Source organism: Seriola dumerili, unplaced genomic scaffold, assembly GCF_002260705.1.
Source record: "Seriola dumerili isolate Sdu_G_001 unplaced genomic scaffold, Sdu_1.0 BDQW01000645.1, whole genome shotgun sequence".
Classification (NCBI taxonomy): domain Eukaryota; kingdom Metazoa; phylum Chordata; class Actinopteri; order Carangiformes; family Carangidae; genus Seriola; species Seriola dumerili.
Window position 1 is genome coordinate 2917564 of NW_019174900.1, and position 22393 is coordinate 2939956.

Genomic DNA, 22393 nt, shown 5'->3' on the forward strand with positions numbered 1-22393 from the left:
ACATGCTGTTACAATGGGCCATCTATTTTTATGTTCTAATCAGTGGGGATTCATAATCCATTAACCTGCTGCTTCAGCAGAGTGAGGGGAAGAGAAAGGAAGTGAGACCATTAACGTGAGAATGCTGTGGAGTTTGCAGCTTGTTTGCTGCCAGATTCAGGCTTTTTTATATATATCTTATTAGCTATTAATTCAACATTCTCTGCCAAGAGTGTGATAAGTCCTGAGGTGAGGCCTTCTAGCAACACCATACTGTCAGCTCTTCATGTTCCCTCTGATTTCTCTCCTTCCCCCATGTCTGCTGTGTTGTCTGTCTCTCTCTGTGCTTGTGTGTCTCTGGACGTGATGTTCTGTCTCCTCCTGACTGCTTCAGCCAACTCACCTGCATCTCATCATCCCTGCAGTACTTCAATGGTGGTTCTCCAGTCACTCTTCATCAGTCTTCATTCACTCCACCAGTCTGGTGAAACGTCCTGGTGAATTCTAGTTTTTGCTCCTTACTAACCTTCATCTCCCTGTGCGTCAAGATCCTACTCCTCACCAACCCTCTCCTGACCGACTCACCACCTGCCTGCCCCTCTGCCACCTCGCCTGTCCACCTCCTCCTCATCCAGCCTTCACCTGCCCTGCCACAGTCACTCTTTACAATAACTTCAGTTCAACTTGCTCCGTTGAGTGTAGGTTCTGCTTTTGGGTCCATAAAGAACAGTTTCTGGTTGTAATAGAGGGCCTATGAAATAAAGGTAGATCTCTGCCTTGGGCTACACACAGAGGCCTGGCTTCAGTTGTTGAATGGCCAAGCAGGAGGGAAGACAGTGGCTGTGATTTGGAAAGAAGCAGCACAGTCTCAATTCAGTGGAATGGGCACAAACGCTGAAAGACAAATAAACAGGTCTAAAATGGTCAGCAGAGCAGCTGATAGATTGACAACTCGTTATTACAATAACACGCAGTTGTCTGCACATTGGCAAGTCAGTTTGAGCTCTATCAAGTTGCACTTGTAAAGATGGCATTTTTCAAGTTTCAGCACAGGCTCTTGAACATTTTTGCAAGGTACTGTATGCATGTACAGGGTGTCTACAGAGATTCAGGGATGAATTTACTACCTTTTTACTACCTTTTTACTACCTTTTTACTACCTTCACAATATTTTTTACTACCAGCACAACTTTATGCTACAACTGTAGCGGCGTAAAGTGTGACCTACCTGTGCCCCCATTATTTTTTCTGTGCTCTTTTTTTTTTTTTTTTTTTTTTTTTAAACTTAGGGGCACGAGTGCTCCGGGGGGGGGGGGGGGGGGGGGGCAGCATAGAGCCATGACCATAGGAGTTTAATTAATCAAGAGGTCACAACAGGCCTTGGTCCATAGGTTTTTACTCAATGTCAAAAAGTCAAAAACAATCGCATAACAATTACAAGACTTACACTTTCAGAAAAAATAACTTAATTTAAGTTTCAACACTGGGCACAACAACTTGGCCAACACACACACACACACACACACACACACAGAGAGAGAGAGAGAGAGAGCAAACTCTAAGTTTAAAGTCTGGTGTAAATTGACCCATAGTCCTGTTGTGTAAGCTCACCACATGCAGCACATAGGAAAAAGAATGAGACAATTTGGGACAACATAGGCCAAGTTATGGACAGGCGGCTTAAAGCAGCCCCAAGGGGACATGCCTTGGGGGAGTTAGCAGTTAGCACTGCCCCCATGCCCCACAGGTCTCCAGCATGGTTAATAGCTTCAACCAGTTGCTTCTTGAAATAGGGGGCGATGCCAAATTTGATGATATAGCCGGTCTTGTCCTCGGCCAAAGCGAACGATTTGGCGATTTGGGAGTCTGGGAACATCTTGCTAAACAGCTCTCCTATGCCATCATTCGACCTAAACGAGTGGTATTTTACTGCTAAATCCAAACACCACAGTACCTCGGCCTGCAGAGTAGCGGTGGTAGTGCAGAACGTCTGAATCCTGGCTGTAGGATTATCGGCAGTGGATTGCCCAGGAGCAGGGGAGGATGAGAGAGCAGTGGAGGTTGAGGACGAGGGCGTAGATGTAGCCAATGTAGCACTGCTAGCACTAGTGCCGGTGCAAAATAGTGACAGCGGTAGCTGCGAGTTACGACCCCGCATCCTTGCTTGGTGGGTAGTCGACTCCATGTGCGATTTAACCGCCTTCACCCCCATCCACGTAATATGTATAGTCTTCTTACAGATGTTGCAGTAAGCCTCTCGGTTGTTGCCAACTACTGGCCGAAGCCGGTCTTTAAACGCTGATTCCTCCATTCAGAGGTCAGAAAACTTGCATTTGCCCATGTCAGCGGTAAACTAACGAACTCGCACAGATGTTTTGGCTGTGAGCCAGCCAGGTACCCAGATTCAGCGCGTACATCATTCCATTGATAATATTCCTATCACTCAGGTCCTACTCGCAACATAGAAATAAATTCACGAACGTTTAATAATTTAATGGCCTGCAGGTAAGTTACACAAATTGAAAAACGCGTAGGTCCAGTTGGATGGAGGCTCAAAAATTTACTACCTCGTCAGATGACGTTTACTACTTTTTACTACTTTTTACTGGCCTTAATTTGGCTTAATTTAATTTACTACCTTTCACTACTTTTTACAACCCCGCGGCCACCCTGATGTAATTCTCATAAGGAGCTGAGCCCCCCTAAAGGTCTGATCCTAGAATCGCCCCTGGTCCCTCTCATCACTTTCGGAAACCATAAAACTGTAACCCACTTGGTAGGTAAGTATATACACCGGACCAGAATTTTCTAGATTCACAGGGAGGAGTAATGATTTGGACACCACAATGAGTAATAGGAGACACAGAGGTGAGTTAAAGTGACCACACTGTATTAAACACAAAAAATAGTTTACAAATACTGCCGGCTTTAAATATTGTTTCTTTCAATTGTCCTTTAACTGGGTGCACCCTTCATAAAATAATATGTCTCTCTTTGTCAAAAATAAAAATAGTTCGCTTCAATGTTTCCTTTAAGTCCTTTCCAAAAGTCCTACCACACTGATAGAACAACAATGAAGAATGAAGAAGGTCCTCTTCAATCCAGATGTTCACATGGTTGGCTCGCCACCCCCTCGTCAGGGAGAGAATCCATCTCAGTCCAGAATCCAGGGTATCAAAAAACCCAGCCTGTATAATATAACAGACTTAAATAAATCTATTCAACTTCTTTTTAAACTGTACAGTTTGTATTTTCTAAATATCACTGTGTTATACAGCCTTTTACTATTAACTTATAAAAAGATAAGTGCTGTAAAAACCATTCACAGTTCAATAAATCCTCACTTACACTGGATTAAGGTAAGTGATATAATGTAGAATAGATTCTTTGTGGATTATTTGTGAGGTTGTTCTTACAATACTGATATCGCGCTCTCACATGCACGTTACACAGTACAATACAAAATCAAGCAATCTCAAACCCATAAAACACATAACTCTTATGTTTTCACCATGTAAATAAAATGCTCACACACTCTTTATATACACATACAATCCCGTTTTTGTCTTTTAACATAAAAAAATAACACAAGACTGTGGGTTTATGCTTCAGGTCGGTGGCTAAAATGCCACGAGGCTAGGCTAATTCAAGTAGCTAACTGCCGCTGCATCACAGTACTCAACGAGAAAAGAAAAGATTAAACACAGGTAAGGTCCCCATGGTCGCTCACAGTGGTTCAACGGACATTTGCCGACTCGAACTGCTTCTTTTTTTTAACAATGTACACAATATTAAATGTTTTAACAATTTTTATGCATCTCCGTGTCGTCCGTGTCTCTGCTCTCCTCATGCTATCACTCTGTGTACTTCTCACAGCGCGTCTTCCTAACCTGCGCCAGGGGCGGGACATGAACTACTTTACACCAATAACGATTCAGCTACCTCAGTATGAACCAATGGCATTACATTTTATTCAGAGGACCACTCTCTTGAGCAACTTGGACCTCTGGGATGAAATTAATTACTAAATTAAATGCAAAATGAAATAAGGAATGTTGTTATGAATTAAATGAAAATAATGATCAATGACATAAAAAGTATTTCTAAATATTGTAATAGTTTGGTTCGTTTTTTTTCAGATTAAACATATAAATACCCAACTGTGCATTTAGTTTCTCAATTTCTTAACAGGTTACAAAACCATAAGCTACTTCATCCTGTAGAGTTCTTCTCCTGAACTCGCGTGTTGGTTTGATGAAGGAAACAGGACACTCTTTCAAAGTTCAAATCCCAGTATTTATTAAAGCTAACAGCAATATAGCATTAGAAAAAGGAGATTGTTACAGAGCTCTGGGCCAAACTATCTCTCCCTGACAACAACATGCAGTTGCGCCAGTTCATGAAGTCTGACTGCCTACCTCTTCCTGACCCAGTCTTTTCATATTCTTACACAGAAAAAAATAATACAATGTGGGTTGATTCTCTTATCAGTCCATGCCGCTGTCTTCTTGCTTTGCTCCTCCACGTGTTCTCTGTTTTGTTTCACCTCGTGTTATCTGACTCTCCTACGCGGGACAGCCCTCGTGGTGGTGGATCTGTGAGAGATTCACACGAAGAGAGACAATACCCTACTCTATTCCTCGTTTTTTTTCCTTACTTCTGTCCCAGGATGTCTACCATATAAGGAGTTGTGTCCTTCAAACAATATCATAAGTTCAGTCTGTCTCTTCTTCTTGCACACCAAATGTTAGTAAAAAGTCACTTAGTTATAAGCATATTATGGTTACATCAACAATTCACAGTTTTATTAAAAGCAACAGATTAATATAAAATCAAAAGTCACTTAGTTATAAGCATATTATGATTACATCAACAATTCACACATGGTTTTATTAAAGGCAAACAACAGATTAATATAAAATCCTCTACAATCCCACCTCTAACTTAGACAGAACAACTACATAGTTTCACTAATGACAATATGAGTAACTCAAAACAGAAAAACCTCACAACCTTGTAAGCAACAACAACCAGAGCTAGCGTAGCTAGCAAGCTAGCAACTAAAGCTACAGCTGCACACAATGACGATGACGGTGGATGTCCTGAAAACCCCTCCATGACCCTGCTACTGAGAGAGTGGGCAAAACATCAGGCTAGTCTTAAAGCCTTCATATATTACCTCTGCACTATTCAGGAACCCCTCACACTCTGGGAATGGAAGGCCTGAAATTTATTTAAAATATTAGAGTTTAATTATCTTTTAGTCAATTCATCAGTTCATCAACAGGATAAGTCATCAACGCATCAGTTTACCAGCGTCACCAACCAATCATTGATTTAGCATCAATTTGAATCTTTTCATAAATCATCAAAAAGCCTTACTTCTACCTCTGTGCTTCTGTGTTGACATAGATGTGAGGTGCCTCTTGTAATCAGGTGAGATCAATACACTGGTGCTTCACTTCATTTCAGTGTCCCAGTTTACCTGAAACATGCAGTCCCAAATGACCAAACATGGTTTGGAAATCACACCAAGAAATGTCCTAATTAAAATAAATGTAAACAAAGTAGTAAATGTTTGTATTGGTAGCATATGTAATTTCTCTTACCGCATGCTTTTTGGGGTCAACTTCCTGTGTAATGCTGACCACAGCCTTGGTCATGTACATCCACAGCAAGGTCTCAGCACTGATAGCTTTGATTTGCACTTTCTGGTAGAATGCTCTTATGCTGTCCCAGTTTACCTGATGTACCTGAACTAACCTCATATTGCTCCATTAGCTGACAGGTGCCTGTCAGGTTTGTTGGTTATGCATTAACTTCAGCTTATATGGTGTGTATGTGTCTACGTGCATCCATCTCCACAAACACGTACCCACACACACACACACACACACAAACCTTATATAAATGGTATATGTATGATATGTCTTAATGGTTGTTGTGTTGCATTCTTTCACAGACAGTAAACACTACTTTAGGTTTAGGGTTCAGACTATTTACTTTATCAACATCAGCAGTTTTATATTATATTGCATTACTTTACTATTGATATTAACAAGGCCTTGACACCTGCAGTGCAAATGTTCATGAATGACAGTCTGTGTGCTCTCTGTTGTGATTCAAACGTGTGTGTGTGTGTGTGTGTGTGTGTGTGTGTGTGTGTGGTCCTCCATGATACAGATACTGCCATCAGTACATGAACTGGTCATATTAGCACCATTACCACTGCCTGAGGTGATAATGTGTGTAATACAGTGTGTGTGTAATACTATCACTAGCACTTCAGATACTCCTGGATGATGCTACTGTCACATCTGACAGCTGGCTGCCATGTAGTGCTCCCTCACATCCACAGCAGGCACACTCACAATTTCTCCAGAAATGTTCTAGTTATTATCATTAAACATCTCTATGTGAAACTTGCATTGTGCTGTGATCTCTCCCCCTTTCTGTCTCTGTCTCTCCCTCCTCTCCCCTCCATCACCCTCTCTCTTTCTCTCTCAACCCAACCAGTTCTGCTTGAGGTTTCTTCCAGTTAACAGGGAGTTTTTCCTCGCCACCTCGGGGTCAGGCAAAAACACAATTCCGAGAAACAGGCATAGGTCAAAAATCCAGAGGTCAAGAACACAAAAACAAGCAGGATACGACGCAGGCATTAGCACAAACAACGATCTGACAATGACAGAGGGAAACTGACTGGTATAAGTACTGAGGGATAATGAGTCAATGCGGAACAGGTGTGTGGAGGCAGAGCCGGCTGGTAATTGATAGGAGGATGAGTAGAGGGGTGTGAACAGGAGGAGCAGCAGGAGGGAGGAGCTAAGAAGCTCTGGAAGAGTCCATGACAGTATGAGCTAGACATGTACATGCTTCATATATAGATATATTTTATATATGAGAATTCAATAAATGTACATATTGCATATGAAGTGCTGCTGCCAGTGGAATGGTGGATCTGTAAATAATATTCTAAAGAGTGCCTTGATTTGGCACTGATGTCATGATTTGGTGCTGTAAATTAAATTGACTTGAGTTCTGGAGACTTGGCTTGACCATGACCTTTCCCTGAACCTAAACCTTAATCCTGGTGTTGTCACATCATAAAACACGTGTAGACTTCATCACTAATTTGTAGCATATCCGGAGGACACAAATAATAGCACCCTTCAGTTCCTAAAGCTGGAACGCACAGGGTCAGTTTAACAGTCTTTACATTCACTGAAGATCAAATTAAAATGATTAGACCATCGATATCTTACATCGACATTTTTCACAATAAAGGAACGGTTCATATTAACCTTTGCAAAATCACAGACAAAGATTTTTCAGACTAAATCATATAATTCACTGTCAGAGCTGTGAAGTCCTGCGGCGTCTGACGGCATTCTCTCCTTCTCACAGAAGATTTGTCCTCACTCTGAGCACGACTCCACCAGCCACCAAGGATTTCAATAAGTCAAAACAAACCTCACTGAAAATATCAAAATAATGAGAAATTCAAAATAACACAGTGAAGGAAAAAGTCGATACGAGAGTCAGAGACGCATTAACGCCATTTATGAAGCCCACAGCTCCAATTCCACCACAATAGCATTCAGAGGGAAACTGCAAATCTAATTTTCCACGCATCTCATAAATGGTGGAGCAACCACACTCACTTATCATCCTCTGTTGTGCTCTCTTCCTCTGTTTTCATTCTCTCACTCCACGTTCCAGTAATTGCCAAGGCCTCTGGCGTGAAGTGTATGAGGACATCGTCTAGAGCTCTTGATGTTGAGTTGAGGTTTTCCATTTAGGTGTATTCTTTTAACAGCCACTGTGTGCTGCTGAGAGATACTTATACATATGTGTGGAAGGGAAGGAAACAAATGTCTAGCATTAGGACCCAGGAGAAGGAGCAGCGTCTATGAAAAGGGGTTTTTCAGTTTTGTGCTTGACTTTGTTCAACATGGTTAAAAACATGATTCTAATAGGGAAATTATAGCACCATGATGTTATTTCTTTTACTTCATGACATCAAATTAAAGATTTGTTAAATAATTGTTCAAATGTGTGGTTTGCTCCAGTCTTGTGTTTGGTGAGTGGCTGCTGAGGCCAAGAAACAAGGTGCACAAACACTTTATAAATGTTCTTTATTCGTTTTTGAGTCCCTTTATTTCAACATTAACATGGTTCTTTGTAAATATTGATTCCATGCACCTCTAATTGGCGGAGGTTACTGTGTTCCAGTCAAGCATGATATATTTTGCATACTGTGCACATTTTTTTCCCTTGATGTTTTATGATATTTATTTATTTTTATTGATGTGTTTTCCATTTTTTATTATTTCTTTTAAGTAAAGGCCCTACTAGAGGAGCCAACCACTGTTGTTCCCTGCCTTATGTGATTTTAGTGTAATTCGAACTAGTTAATAGAATGGGCCACTTTTTGTTGTATTTTTCTTGCTATTGCATGTGTGTTTACTGTGTGGTTTGACTTACTACAGTTTGCTGTGAAATTGGCAACTTTAATTGATATATGATTAGATTTAAATTGGTTTATATGTAGTGGTGGTATAATCAAATATTTTTTTGATAATTTCCTTGTTTTATTTATAACTCTATACTATAGGCTTCCTCGTGGTGCAGTCAAGCCCCACATCATTTATTTCTTTTGCTTGTTCATGTAGCATTTGACTGGATTCATACATCAATTGTACATTTTACCTATCACACCTTTAGTAAGGCCTATACTGAGGCCTCCTTGTGAAACTCCCTTGCCGCTTGTTGAATGTAGACACTCTTATTTCCTGTACAGTAAATACATGTATATTTTGGTACAGCAGTCTCTGGTTCCACATTATTCGGGGTGTATGAAGTATCACCAGGTCACATATACATAGGTAGAAGGGGGTGAGGATGGCCTTTGTGAGTCAACTGGTTCACAACAAGATTTTCAACAAGTCAACAAGACTTCCATCATAGAAACTATTTCACCCTTTGCTGGAATTCACCAACCTCAAATTGAGAATTTCCCTTGAACTGTGGGGAGTGATCCTTTTCTACTGTCAGTACAATTCTACAATCACCTTTTTTATACCTTGTCAATGTTTTTCTGATCTAGTGCTCCAGACATGGATCACCAGCCTGCTTGAACAGCTTGCTTTATTTATGTAACACTGAGGCAGTGTTAGCACAGCTGTAGTATCTGTGCCAGTCCAGCCTGTGGGTGGACATACTGTAGGTTGTTTGGAAGCCCCCACACATTAGACTTGTGAGTCAAAGACAAAACAGCATTGCATTCACAATGTAACTTATTGTAACTTCTAATTAGGGAAGTCAGTTTGAGCTGCACTGTTGATCCGTCCACCACTTTGGCGTCGGCTGAAATATAAAAAGTCAAATATAAGAAACTAAGAATACTGGATAGATTATTATAAATGTTTGTTCATGTTCATCAGAGGATCTATCTGTCTGTAATGGAGTAGCAGAACAGAATGAAAAAGTTTTATCCTGAGGAAAGGGAAAGTTTCAGAGCCCTACTACAGACGGTCACCTGGGAACAAGATGCCTCCTCTCTTCTCGCTCCACTGGCTGCTCCAGCTGTGCCAAACTCAGCCAGAAAATCACAGAGCTTGATAAAAGAATCTCTCAACTCTAACAAAAATTCAAGAGGACACTCTGTTTGCTGCTCAGTCCAGAACTGGCACACCAATTCCCCAGTCCGTCCCTAACACACTTGAGACGGGCATCATGTTGGATATGCTACTGGCTAAACAGGAGCAAGACTAAAGACCTGTTCTACCCCCACGGTGTCAAACACCGAACTCTGACATTGTCTAGGGTAACAGAAGACGCAGAAAAAACAAGCCCACTACCACAGAACAGGTACAGTGTTCTAGACGAGCTACCTGTCAGCGAGCCTAAAACTAATGCCACAAGTAGTATTAACACCACTAGCTTAGAAGCTAATACCGAGACCCATGATACAGCTAAGCTCACGAGGAGTACCACTCGGTGGCACCTGGAGGTAAACAACTGACCTAAGGCTTGCTTTGTGTCTGAATGGTGCTATGTAAATAAACTTGCCTTGCCTGTCCTAACCAATTTGGTTCTTTGACTTTTCCTGCAGCACCACTGTGACGCTGACATCCCAATCAGGATGAAGTGTAATAACTCTGGTGATCCTCACCATCATCAGATCAATCATCAGTTGAATGTGTCCAATTCTTTGGTTAATGCAAAACTAATTTCCTTCCCATCAGCCTCAAGTGTGCACTGCTAAATAGCAACTGTTAGCATGCCAATGTGCTAAATCATGACAGTGACCAAGGTAAACATTATAGTTGTTAAACATCAGCAAGTTAACTTTGTCATTGTTAGCATGCTGACATTGGCATGCTAACAGAAGCAAGCAGGGTGTGCTCATTGTGGGAACTACTGGTTTCTCTATAATATTCTAAGCTCTTGACCTCGTACTGTAAAGTGACTTTAGATAATGTTTGTTATGATTTGGTGCTATGCAAATAAAGTTGAAATGAATTGGATTGAATTAGTGTGGAGGAGAGAGGTCTCTCTGGAGGATTTGGGAACAGTGCTGGGTGCACAGTCTGCTTGTGATCCTGCTGCTAACAAATGAAAGAATAAAAAATCTGGTCAATGCTGTGATATTAGGCAAGCTAAGAGCAGATAATAGGCGTCCATATCAGTAATTGATTCCTGGATCCTAGTGTGGATCCCCGTGTTGTAACATCTCTGTAAATGATAACACGTTGCCAGTAGTTTCACATGGCTGCTGGAAGACATCTGTACACACACCATCACATACAGCTCATGTCACACAACAAGAAACATGTAGTAAACAGAGGATACATTAACTGTGATTTGTAGAACAATACATGGAATAGTACCAAACGCACATGCATTGTATGTATATAATTTTGTGTGTTACAGTCTAATTGTTATCTACACAATTCAATTACAAATTCAGTGATTATTTTATTATTGTAGTTTGTGAAGAATAACAGTTTGAGAACTACCTCTTCATATTACAGTCCACAGCTACAACAACTCAGTAGCTGCAGTCTGAAAAATGAGGCTTAAGCTCTATGCATCACAGGGAGTGGTCAGAGTTCACACTGGACAGTACAGCAGTAAATGCAGCACCAGACATATCTGAATAAAATTCATTTCACTAGTGTATTAGAATTGAATGAAACCAGGGCAGAAAACAAAGCTACATAACATTATCCTGCTAAATAAACTCTGCCCACAGTTTATGCTGTGAAACTGTACTGGTGTTTATATTGGACTTAATGGGAGCTGTACTGGGAGCTGTGGTCTTGAACCCGCTCTGATGCTCTGCTTCTCCTGTGTGTTGAGAGTTACAGAGTTACTACTGATAGATACACAACTGTTTGAAGCATTTGGATCTTTCTGTGTTTTAACTTCTCTTTAACCAGACTTTTTTTAAAACATTGTTATTCATATAAATCAAATCAGCAACTGCTGCCTCAGTGTTTAAACCACGACAAGGCACAAACACATGAACAGTAAGCAGGTGGAGCTGCGGGACTGAGCTAGAGTTTGCTGCAGAGGGAGACGGACATGAGGGAGATGACAGCTGGAGTGTGGCATGCCACCTGCTCCACTGGGCTGATCATGTCTATCTCTATCTTTTTTTCCACATTGAGCCACCAGTCTAATGGGAGAACCCGAAAAGTCCTGGTTCTCCCAATGACCTCTCAGTTGTGTTTCCAGGTGTTTCCTGATGTTTCCAGGTGTAGCTGAAGTTTGAAAAGTAAAATCTGGGGGTTGGGAGTTACAAAAAAGTGAGCTCAGCAGACCTCCAACCCCCACCTCAACAACTCTGCTGCAGGCTCCTGGATACATACATAGAACCTCTAGCAGAACACACCTGAATCTCAGACTGAGCTGTTGGTGATGTTATACTGTGGGTGATGTCAGGACTTGGTTTGATGAGGAGGAATAAAACACAACATCTCTGATTCCACAGCTTTGATTTAGATCCTTTTCTTTAATTAAACTGTCTATTGTGAACCAAACTTGAGCTGAAGAGCTGCCACTGTGACATTTAGATAATCTTTAATGCTGAAGTGTTACAGTAGCACATGTGGAGAGGAGTCATAAAGACACTGAACTGAATCTAAAGTTTGCTAACATTAGCCATCGTGAGCAGAACAGACCAAGTCAAACTGTAGCAGCAAACCCACTGAAAAGAACCAGGTTTGTTTTACTATTATGAGTCCAGCTTTTCATTCACAAGAGGACTGTGTTTGTTAGTCTTGTTGTAAAGCTGAAATTTATTGATGCAGTGACATTTAATGTGGAATGTTCGAAAGAAACCTCGACATTGACATCATTATACATGCGCACACACACACACACACACACACACACACATACACACACATATACATATATAAATATATATATATATATATATATATATATATTTTTTATGCCTTAAAGCTGCAATGAGAGAGAGACAGGAACACTGGGGAGTGAGAGAGGGGATGACACACAGCAAAGGGCCATTGATTGGACTGGAACCCGGGCCACTACAGTCAAGCCTTTACGGTACGCACTCTCGTTGGTGCCGGCAGGTTTATATTTCATAGTACACACAAGAACCGCCTGTCTGCCTGTCCACCACCTATAGGTTTCCCACACACACACACACACGTCTAGTCATCGAACAAGTGAGTGAGCGAAGAGCGATTGATTTGTGTTTTTTAGCCCTAAGGTTATGACACAACACCACTAAAAAGCTCAGATTATCCAACCACATGCATTTCAAAGACCAACCAACAAGCCTGAAAAACAACAACAACTACAAGCTACAATAATTATTATATACTATATTGAATATCCCAGAGAAACGTGCAGTAAAAGTAAAAGTCGACATGAAGCAACAGATTCCTTCATTTAGCATCATCATCATAAGAACATGTTGCCTAACTAACTACTAAAGACAGTAATAACAATACACAGCATCAAGACCAAACCAAGCTGCTACAATAAACAATCAAGAAGCTCATGAGACAGTAAAATGAAATAGTATTCCTGCCTGTTTGAAGTTCATTCTGTGTCTGAACGTTACATCAAACTCTTACAGAACGGCCTCCACATCACTTCCAATATCATGATGGATGTTCATCAGTGCTCCATGTCTGCAGTGTCAACACTGGGCATCAAAGCCCCAAACTCCTCCTTTATCTCCTGCTCTCCTCTTCAATCTACACTCATAATGTTAAGAAATATGACAGGATCTCCTGTGGTCACAGTTTATTTTCAGGGTAGGATGTTAAAAATCGAATTATTTTTAATAATAACAGGATTACGGCTGCCAGTGCCCCTGCACGCCACAGAGGCGCACCATATAGCTGATACTTTTGGTAGAATCTGACATTTTCCTATTGAAATTATATTCACAAATACAGACATATCTATGTTGAACTTGATTTCCTCATGACTGTCTACAGCTGTGAAAACAAGCTGCTGTAACAACAGCAAAGACAAGATTGTAATCATCATTCTACAATTTGTTTTCATGTCAGTGATTTGCTTCCATTTTCTGCTATCTGGGCCAAAAGGGAAGTTTTTCATGAGATGTTTTTATTCATAGTGTTTGGATCCGACTGCTGGATGCCTGTCTTTTCATCGTCCAATGAAAGGCAGGCAGTTAGTGGAAACTCTCTCATTTGTTCAGCAGCCAGCACACTGCCACAACAAATACACTGAAAAATAAGGCCAGTTCTATGAATATAAAATACTGAAATCAAAAAGAAAAGAAAAGGGAAACATCTTACTGGAAAAGACTAGAGAATTAGATTACATCACTAAAAATCAATGTTTAAATAAGACTTTATGAGACCAAATCCAAAGATAAATCACTATGTAGACACCAGTGGTTTCAGTCCTCTTTCCTCTGGCTGTTTACTGTTTACTTTATAATTTGCTGTTTTGATGGATGAGTAAACACAAACTGACAAATCACAGGTTTCTCTGGCATTCAACATTTCACAAGGTGTTTGCATCTTTTTGCCATAGTTGTATAACTATGTGTAATTACCTGTTGCTGTCAGAGAGCTGTGTGTAGGATTTCTGTTTCCTCCTGACTGTAAAGACTTAAATAGATCTGTGCATGTTGGTGGAAACCAGCAAGCCTTTACCCCCCCCCCAAACTTTACAGCCTAAGACCTTTACTCATGGGCCTGACTCAACATATTGTGTTTACCCCTCTTAACAACTGAAGTACCGATTTAACCTGAACCTGATAAAACATTTCCTTCCGCCAGACAGATACTGGACAGTTCTGAAAATCTTAATATTACTTTTATTGACAACTTTTATGGCATCCAGTGACAGCATTTTTAAAATGATTCCTTCCTACATGTGGCTGGGGATGGTCAGAGATTGCAGTTTAGTTAGCTAAAACTCTTGGTTAAGGTTATGAAGTCATTGTGGTTACTGTTTTTACAGTAGATACTTAAAAGGGGAACTTAACCAATTTACCATTTACCATAACGCTTTACAGTGAATTTCAGCTCATAGTTTCTTGGTTCCCTCTCACTGCTCTCTCTCAGTGTTGTCATTCACACAGCACGCAGCTGTTTTCAGAGCTGGTGAACATTTAGCATTTAGCAGCTAAAGAGTCACCTAGTGGATGTATATTGGATTGGACCACACACAAGACCCCAGAAGAATGATAATGTCTCTCCAGTTTGACATATGATGTTGAACTTGTAGCGGTCTTATTTTTTTTCCTCTGTCCCCAAAAGGACAAAAAAAGGATTACAGGTTTAACTTTCGCATCGTGTCAGGACACAAAGTCCACCCCTCACATGAGAGTGGAAGCTACATGACCATCCACCAGCTTGGCCTTGACCTTCACCTTGAAGTAAATTGTATTGGTTCTATAATAACTGTAATTTCAAGGGACAATGGACAGTGATTAAAACTCAAACATAATAGGTAATGCAATTTCTGGCAAAATTGCAGTGGGATTGCTGTTTCGTGGAACAGCTGAAGCTAAACTCCGTTGCTGGCTGTTGAGAAAAGTGTGAAGGTGAGCTTCGTTGTTTGAAACGCAAGCAACCAACATTAAAAATAGAGCTGCAAATAACTCTCTGTCTGTGACGTGCAGCGATTTTAAAAATGTCCCACTTCCTGTTTTGGTTTGACTTTTTTCACAGTTAAAATGTGTAGTGTGAACACTAGAATTTAGAATTTGCTCTTGTTGAAAGGGGGCACTAGTCTTCAGGGAGGACATTATTCAATTATTCTATAATGTGATCAATCTCATATCAGAAGCCATGACTTCTCAATTCAATAGATCCCCAGTCTCTACTTCAAAAGAACACAACAGAACGACTGAGTGAAAATAATGAGATTTATTACTATCTACAGAGTAAATGCAACGTAATAAACAAGATGAAAATAATAATGAAAAGAACTGTGTGATGAGTTGGAAATAGTGGGAGAGAATATGTTATAGCTATTTACACTATGGTTATACAGATAGATAGATAGATAGATAGATAGATAGATAGATAGATAGATAGATACTTTATTTTATACTTTAATGATACTAAGTCTACGAATGAGATCTGGTGATTAAATATTGTTCTATTTCGACATCAACCCAGTCATGAGCAGAGTGTTAAGACCGGCCTACTGTGAGTTGCGCTGTAGCTGAAGACCCTCGGCTGGAACCCAGGTGGCTGAGGTGGTTAGTAATTGTCGACAACACGTTCTGGATGGAAGGGTTCCGGAAGCACTGATCAAACAACATAATAAACATTTCCCAAAGCTACATCTATAAATGTGGATTACACAGCAGTTCTTTGACTATAATAGTAATAATATGGACATTCTGGATGTCATGTGGTGTGTGTTACCTTCATTGAAGAATGCTGACAGTATGGTCACATGAAGGACATTGTCTTAAACCTATATGTTACATTTCAGCCATTCTAGACGATAGACTGGGAATCTACTTAATAGGTAGAACATCACATAGGTTATAGAACAGTTAGATATTTGATTCTATATTTTTCTCAGATCTGTGTCTGTGAAGTGTTCTGCTGGTCACTACTCAGGATTGGAATGTGGGTTGTAGTTTATGACTCTTATTTAGAGAGGGCCAGAGGGATAGAGGTTCACAGAGAGTCCAAGATTCATGCCCTAGTGATAATAAGTCCTTTTGGTGTTACTTTGCTTATATGAGAAACAATCAAATGCCAATACAGAGATAGTCTTATTGTTACAAAAATTCAGATTGAAATTGTTTCCTCCAATTTGCCTGGTTGTCCATTCGTTGCTCCTCTGGAGCTGACCCTTTGACCCATGGTCTGGTTGTGCATCTCTCTGACATGCTAACAGCTCGTTTGTTTGTTACAGAAGGGTCCTTAACATTCTGATAGGAAACAGAGATAATGTGTAGTTAGAATGACAAAGTGAAATTAACTGCTGAATGTTTCCTGACTAAACCTGTGTTAACTCATATTTCCAGTGAAACTGTTGAAATGTGTGTAAATTATTGTGTTTTATTTAGTATTGGAGCAGCATGTAGCTGGACTTCACAGATCTGAGTGAGATTTTTGTTCTGCACACCTCTTGAACACCTGTCATTTATTAAATAACAGTACCTCATATAAGAACAATTATTTCACCTCCAGTGGCAAAAGACCTTCCTGAACATGTCTATGTGGTTTTGGTGTCCCTAGAGTCAAAAATGTGGAAACAGGAGCGAGTTTTAAAAAAAAGTTTTTCTCTGAAAATCCCCCTCTGAATTTGTATTGGCGTCTATGGGACAGTTGGATGGTACTCCCATCAATCAGTCTCTCCGCTTTGGTACTCACACTACGTGAAAGAGGACAAATTTGTTTACGCTCTATGAAAAAATGATGAGTCAAGACTGAAATTTGTGGCCATGAGGACGAGTTAAACAGGAAATTTTGATAGTGGTTTAAGAGCTACTCCCACTCTAGCTACGCTGTCATCCACTCAAGTTTCTATCTGAAAGTATTCCAAAGCAGTTGAAAACTTCTTGTAGCAGTATGATATGCTGCTGGGGCTGATTGCATTCAAGTCTGCCGCTCCGCACTTTACCTGGCGCTGTAGCCTATCAATGCAGAGGGCGAGGGAATAAAAGGGGGCCGTGTCCCTCTCTCGCCCTCTCACTTCCTGGCTCGAAGGCCCTCCCGCTTCCCGGCCTTCTGATTCCTCCTCTGCTCTCGAGACGGTGGTCCATTGTGGTTGAGGGGATGGTGGCGATTCTCCCTGTTTGCCATAGATATTAAAAGGACAAGCAGATCCCGAACGCATCACCGGTGCACCACAGACGCTCCAGTTAAACACAGAGCGGTGCAGAGCCTCCTCGTCGCTATCCTCCTCAGGAGGGTTCCTGCTGTTCGGGACCTGTGGCTAGCGGTCGATACCAAGTAAGGTGCAGGAAAACTGCTGCTTCGCCGACCTGCAGTTTGTGGTAGCTTGGTGCTGTGGACTGTCCTGTTGCCCTGCTAAATAGACGTCGGTCGTGCGTCCTTTCTGCTTCGCTTGTTTTTTGCTTCGCTTGCTGCCGCTGCTGCTGCTGTTACGGTGACGGTTTTCTGCAGGTTGCTGCTCGCTCCCCCCGGTCCTCCAGCGCCTGGCTCCCCCTCTGGGCGGCGGGCTTAGCGAGAGTTGCCCCGTCAAGACTGTGTGTGTGTGTGTGTGTGGGTGTGTGTGTGTGTGTGTGTGCGGTTGCGTTGATTTGAGAAGGGATGAATGGTCATATTTATTGACTGGCTGTGTGGGCGAGTGAGCGCGTGCAGGGGTCAGACGGGATCAGGTATCTTTATGTCTTCTTTGCATGTATTGTTTTGAGTTAATTGGTTGGTCATTTATCATTTAGTTTATTTCAATTGAATGATTGTGTCCATTGGTTAATTTCTTTATTTCTTTTCTTTATTGACTTCTTTTTGTTTGCTTGTTTTGATCGTTTGCTAAGTTGTCCTTAAGCTAATGGTTTAACGATTGTTTTCTCGTTTTATTGAGTTTCAGTCCTACACTGTTAATATTGTTTGGTTTTGTTTTTTTGGACAATTGTTAGTTTACACTTTTATAAGGGATTTGTGTTAATGTGACTTGTGTTGATCAGTTGTGTTCTCCCTTCCCTCCATAGTTGCTGAGAGCCGACGGTGGTGGCGGTGTCCTGGGTGGTGGTTCCCCTTTTGTGTGCCGTGATTCTGGATTTGGTTGTTTTGCACTTCACCTTTGTATGCGTGTCACGTGAGAGTGGGGTGCCCTTTTTTTGTTTTGGACTCCCTCCCTCCACATTGTCCTCCACTGTTGGTAAGCCTCAGCCATTGGAGTAGGGCATTAATTATTAGTTTTGTTTTGAAATACCCTTTTTAACTTGTGTGACCAACCTTTAATAAACGTGTTAATTATTTTTGCTACCGTGAACCACGTCTCCTGCCCTTCCTTGTATTACTTACCTGTGTGCCTCCCCTTATAGTTATATTCATTTACAATTCCCAGGGTGGAGTTGTTGGTTTCTTTTTTCAAATTTTATAACTGAATCTGCATCATAACATTCTGGGCCCTCGCAACGCCACATTCTCTTTGCAATTCAAGGATTTGACATTTCACTCTCAGAGAGAGAGAGAGAGGGAGGGAGAGAGAGCAAGGGAGACCTGGTAGTACTTTAGCTGGACCTTGCTAACTCGTACAGTTTGATCAAGCATAAGCTGGTGGAAGTGGCCATAACCAGATCCCATGTCCCAGAGAATATCTGAAACCTCATGCTTGACTATTATAACAACTTTGGCTGAGGGGGACCAGCATGGCATCGTCTGCAGAAGGGCATCATCACCACCTGTATGATTCTGTGTCCCTGTTCGCAATAGCCATGAATATGCTCATGAAGTCTGCAGAAATGCAGTCGTCCCTTATCCAGATCTGGCATCCGACAATCCCCGATCAGAGCATTTATAGATGACCTGACAGTCACCACAACAGCAGTGACCGGATGCAGGTGGATCCCTCTAAGTCTTGAACGACTCATTATGTGGGCAAGAATGAGCTTCAAGCCTGCTAAATCCAGGTCTCAAGTCCTCATGAAAGGAAAGGTAACTGTACATTCCCTTTCTCTCTGGCAGGAAAAATTCCATAGGTAACAGAAAAGCCAGTCAAGAGTTTGGGTAAGCTCTTCACTGGGGACCTGAAGGACACAGCAGCACACCAGGCCACCAGTGAGGGCCTCGATACGTGGTTTTCCACCGTGGATAGGTCAGGGTTTCTCGGAAATTTCAAGGCCTGGATATATCAACATGGCATCCTGCACTGATTCCTCTGGCCACTGCTGATCTATGAAGCTCCAATCATCAACATGGAGAGATTCGAAAGGAAGACAAGCCTTTCTATACAGGTGGCTGAGCCTGCGGCGGAGCCTTAGCAGCATCGCCCTTTCCGGGCACAACACCAAGCTGCAGCTTCCTTTCTGCAGTCTGGCAGAAGAGTTCATGGTCTCCAGAGCCAGAGAAGCCCTGCTCTACCGAGATTCAGCTGACACCAAGGTCTCTTCAGCAGGTGTCGAGGTCAGAACAGGAAGGAAGTGGCACACCCAGGAGGCTGTCCACCAAGCCGAGGCAAAGCTGCAGCACAACACCCTGGTGGGCACGATGGACAGGCCGGGCTTGGGAGCAATTCTACACCTTGCTACAGTAAAGCCAGAGGAAAGGAGAGGCAAAAGCTAATCCAGGAGGAGGTACGTGCAGAGGTGGAGGAAGTTCACCTCAGCAGAATGGTGAACATGGGCAAGCAGGGGGCCTGGACCAAGTGGGAGTGTACAACTGGCTGAAAAATCACTCAGGCAGAATTTTGGAAGGCGGAACCACACCAATTTAAGTTCTTGGTCCAGTTAGTGTACAACATGCTCCCAAGCCCCTCCAACCTTTTCACCTGGGGCCTGGTGGACTCACCCACTTGCAAACTCTGCCAGGAGAGGGGATCGTTAGAGCACATCATGAGCTGTTGCCCGAACACCATCTGCACTGGCATAAGCTCCAGCAAGTGGCAACTCCCAGCAAAGTGCTCCATCATTTTTGTGCGTGCAGGGGAGATGCCTCAGCCCCAACCAAAGAACCAGGATGGGCTGCTCTCAACAGCAAGAGACTGGTAGCTCCTGGTCAATCTTGGGAGACAACTGAAATTCCCGGACACCATCGCAGCCACCACACTCAGGCCAGACATGGTTTTGATGTCTGAGGTCACCAAGCAGGTGGTGTTGCTAGAGTTAACTGTCCCCAATAGGAGAGGAAGAGAGTCAGATATGCATTCCTGGTAGCTGAGTGTTGGAGGAACGGGTGGAAGGCCCGCTGCGAGCCAGTGGAAATGGGCTGCAGGGGCTTCACAGAGCAATCCCTACACTGGGTCCTGGGACTCTTGGGGATCTGAGGACTGCAAAGATGTAGAGTCATCAGACCATCATGGAAGCTGCTTTAAAAGGCTTCCCATTGGCTCTGGATTAAGAGGGCACTACCTGGACACCCGGCTTGTAAGCCGGGACTTGATCACCCTTGGCTGGGTCGCCTGATGATAAGACGCAAAACACCCCATTATGATGTGTCCAGGTTGCACCAGAAGGTGTATTACAGAACCATTCATTTTAAAAGGAAAAACTTCCGACAAAACTTTGTTTTTTTTAGCAATTCTGAAACATGTCGCTGAGAAAAGTAATTCCGGCCATCCCATCTCCCAATTGAGCTGCATGTTTTGATGTTTCAATAGAGTTCTACAAATACAATTAAAAAATAATAAACAAAATGGCGGGGAAGAAGAATATATAGTGGGTTTAGTCAGCAATCCCACCAATTAAACATTTGAGCAGTACGAACATAAAATTCTGCACAATTCTATTGTTACTTCAAAAACTTGAAGTGAACTTATCCCACCTAAAATTCACGTAGTTATAAAGTGTTACCTGACCCACAGGGACAGTCATTGCATTCAGCCTCTACAACACAGGTAAATGTGTGTACACTACATGCACTTTTACCACTTTGTTGTACTACAGATATTTTTATATTCAGGCCTTTATCTTTTGTGGTCACGTGTTCTTTCTCCATCATGTGAAATGTGATAAAATGATTCACTTACTGAATTCACAGAACTTCTGTTCTGACTCAGTTGAATGCGCCTGAGAAACTTCCATTTACTGATCTGGTGTCAGTTCATTTCAGCTCTGCGGGCAGTAAAACAGGCGACGCCATGCTGTTCAGACAAGATACTGTGGCGATGGATGCTCCAATACTGAACCTGTCCAGATTACTGCACACAGAATATTCAGCCAGTAATCAAAGCTGAAATTGAGGTCCACAGCCCCATCATTCTCAGCTGACCCCTGGTTTACCTCCAGGAAACACACAGCCATGCACCAATCATAAATGGAAACAGACACACACTGGCACAGAAGCAATTCTGTACAAGGAACATGGTCAAACACATGAACAGATACATAGAACAATATTAAACTGCAGCAGTGGAGAGGGAAAGAAAGGGAGACAGAACAATTGAAAGAAAAGATGAGCAGTACAAGAAAGAACTGTGGACTTCCTACAGATAGATCACTGTAACCTCACACACATATAACCAGACGATCAGGTTTGTCTGAGAGGGGGTGCTGTGTTAGAGTCAGCTGGAGTGATATACCAGTATCTACATCCCCATAGGGCTGTGTGTCTTCCTGCTGCTACTCATGATAAGAGAGGCTGACTCGTAGACTGCAGTCACACACAAACACTGTGAGATATAGGTAGAATGAGACACAGTGGGATGTTAAAGCCAGAGAGGATGCACAGAGAAAGAGCAGCCTCCACTGATGTGCTCAAATTGACGCTCTGAGATGAGGACTGACTGTGGATTAGAACAGAAACATTGACCCTGAACCACTCACACAAGCAAAAATACTTATTAACCATCATAATGTCTTAATCTGGATGAATTTAAATATGACACTAAAGTAAAATATACACTGGGGTCCAAAAGTCTGAGACCACTTTTCCAAATGGGAAAGTTTTATGTATCCGACTTGGAATATGAGCAAATGACACAGAAAGTACAGATGGACTCAATACAACTGAGTCTAAATTATAGTAATTTAAATATCACCTCATTTCTGTGTTATGTCACTGTTTCAGTAACGAAAAAAAATAGTTTGAACTTTCACACCTAAATGGAATGCAGCCCATTTCAATTTGTGCTAAATTATGAATGAAATGATATGGACTGATGTCCATGTATGACAAAAACTGTTGCCCATTTAGAACAAAATGAGTTTCTGTCATAGCCACATTTATCTTCGTGTTCATGATTATGGCTCCTGTTAAAACTTAATCCATCATTCAGTGTGTGCAGCACTGGC

At 41.8% G+C, this 22393-nt stretch overlaps 1 pseudogene; it reads left to right on the forward strand.

The window, feature by feature from the left end:
- Nucleotides 1-3059: 3059 nt before the first annotated feature.
- Nucleotides 3060-20475, forward strand: LOC111236382 (annotated as a pseudogene).
- Nucleotides 20476-22393: the final 1918 nt, after the last annotated feature.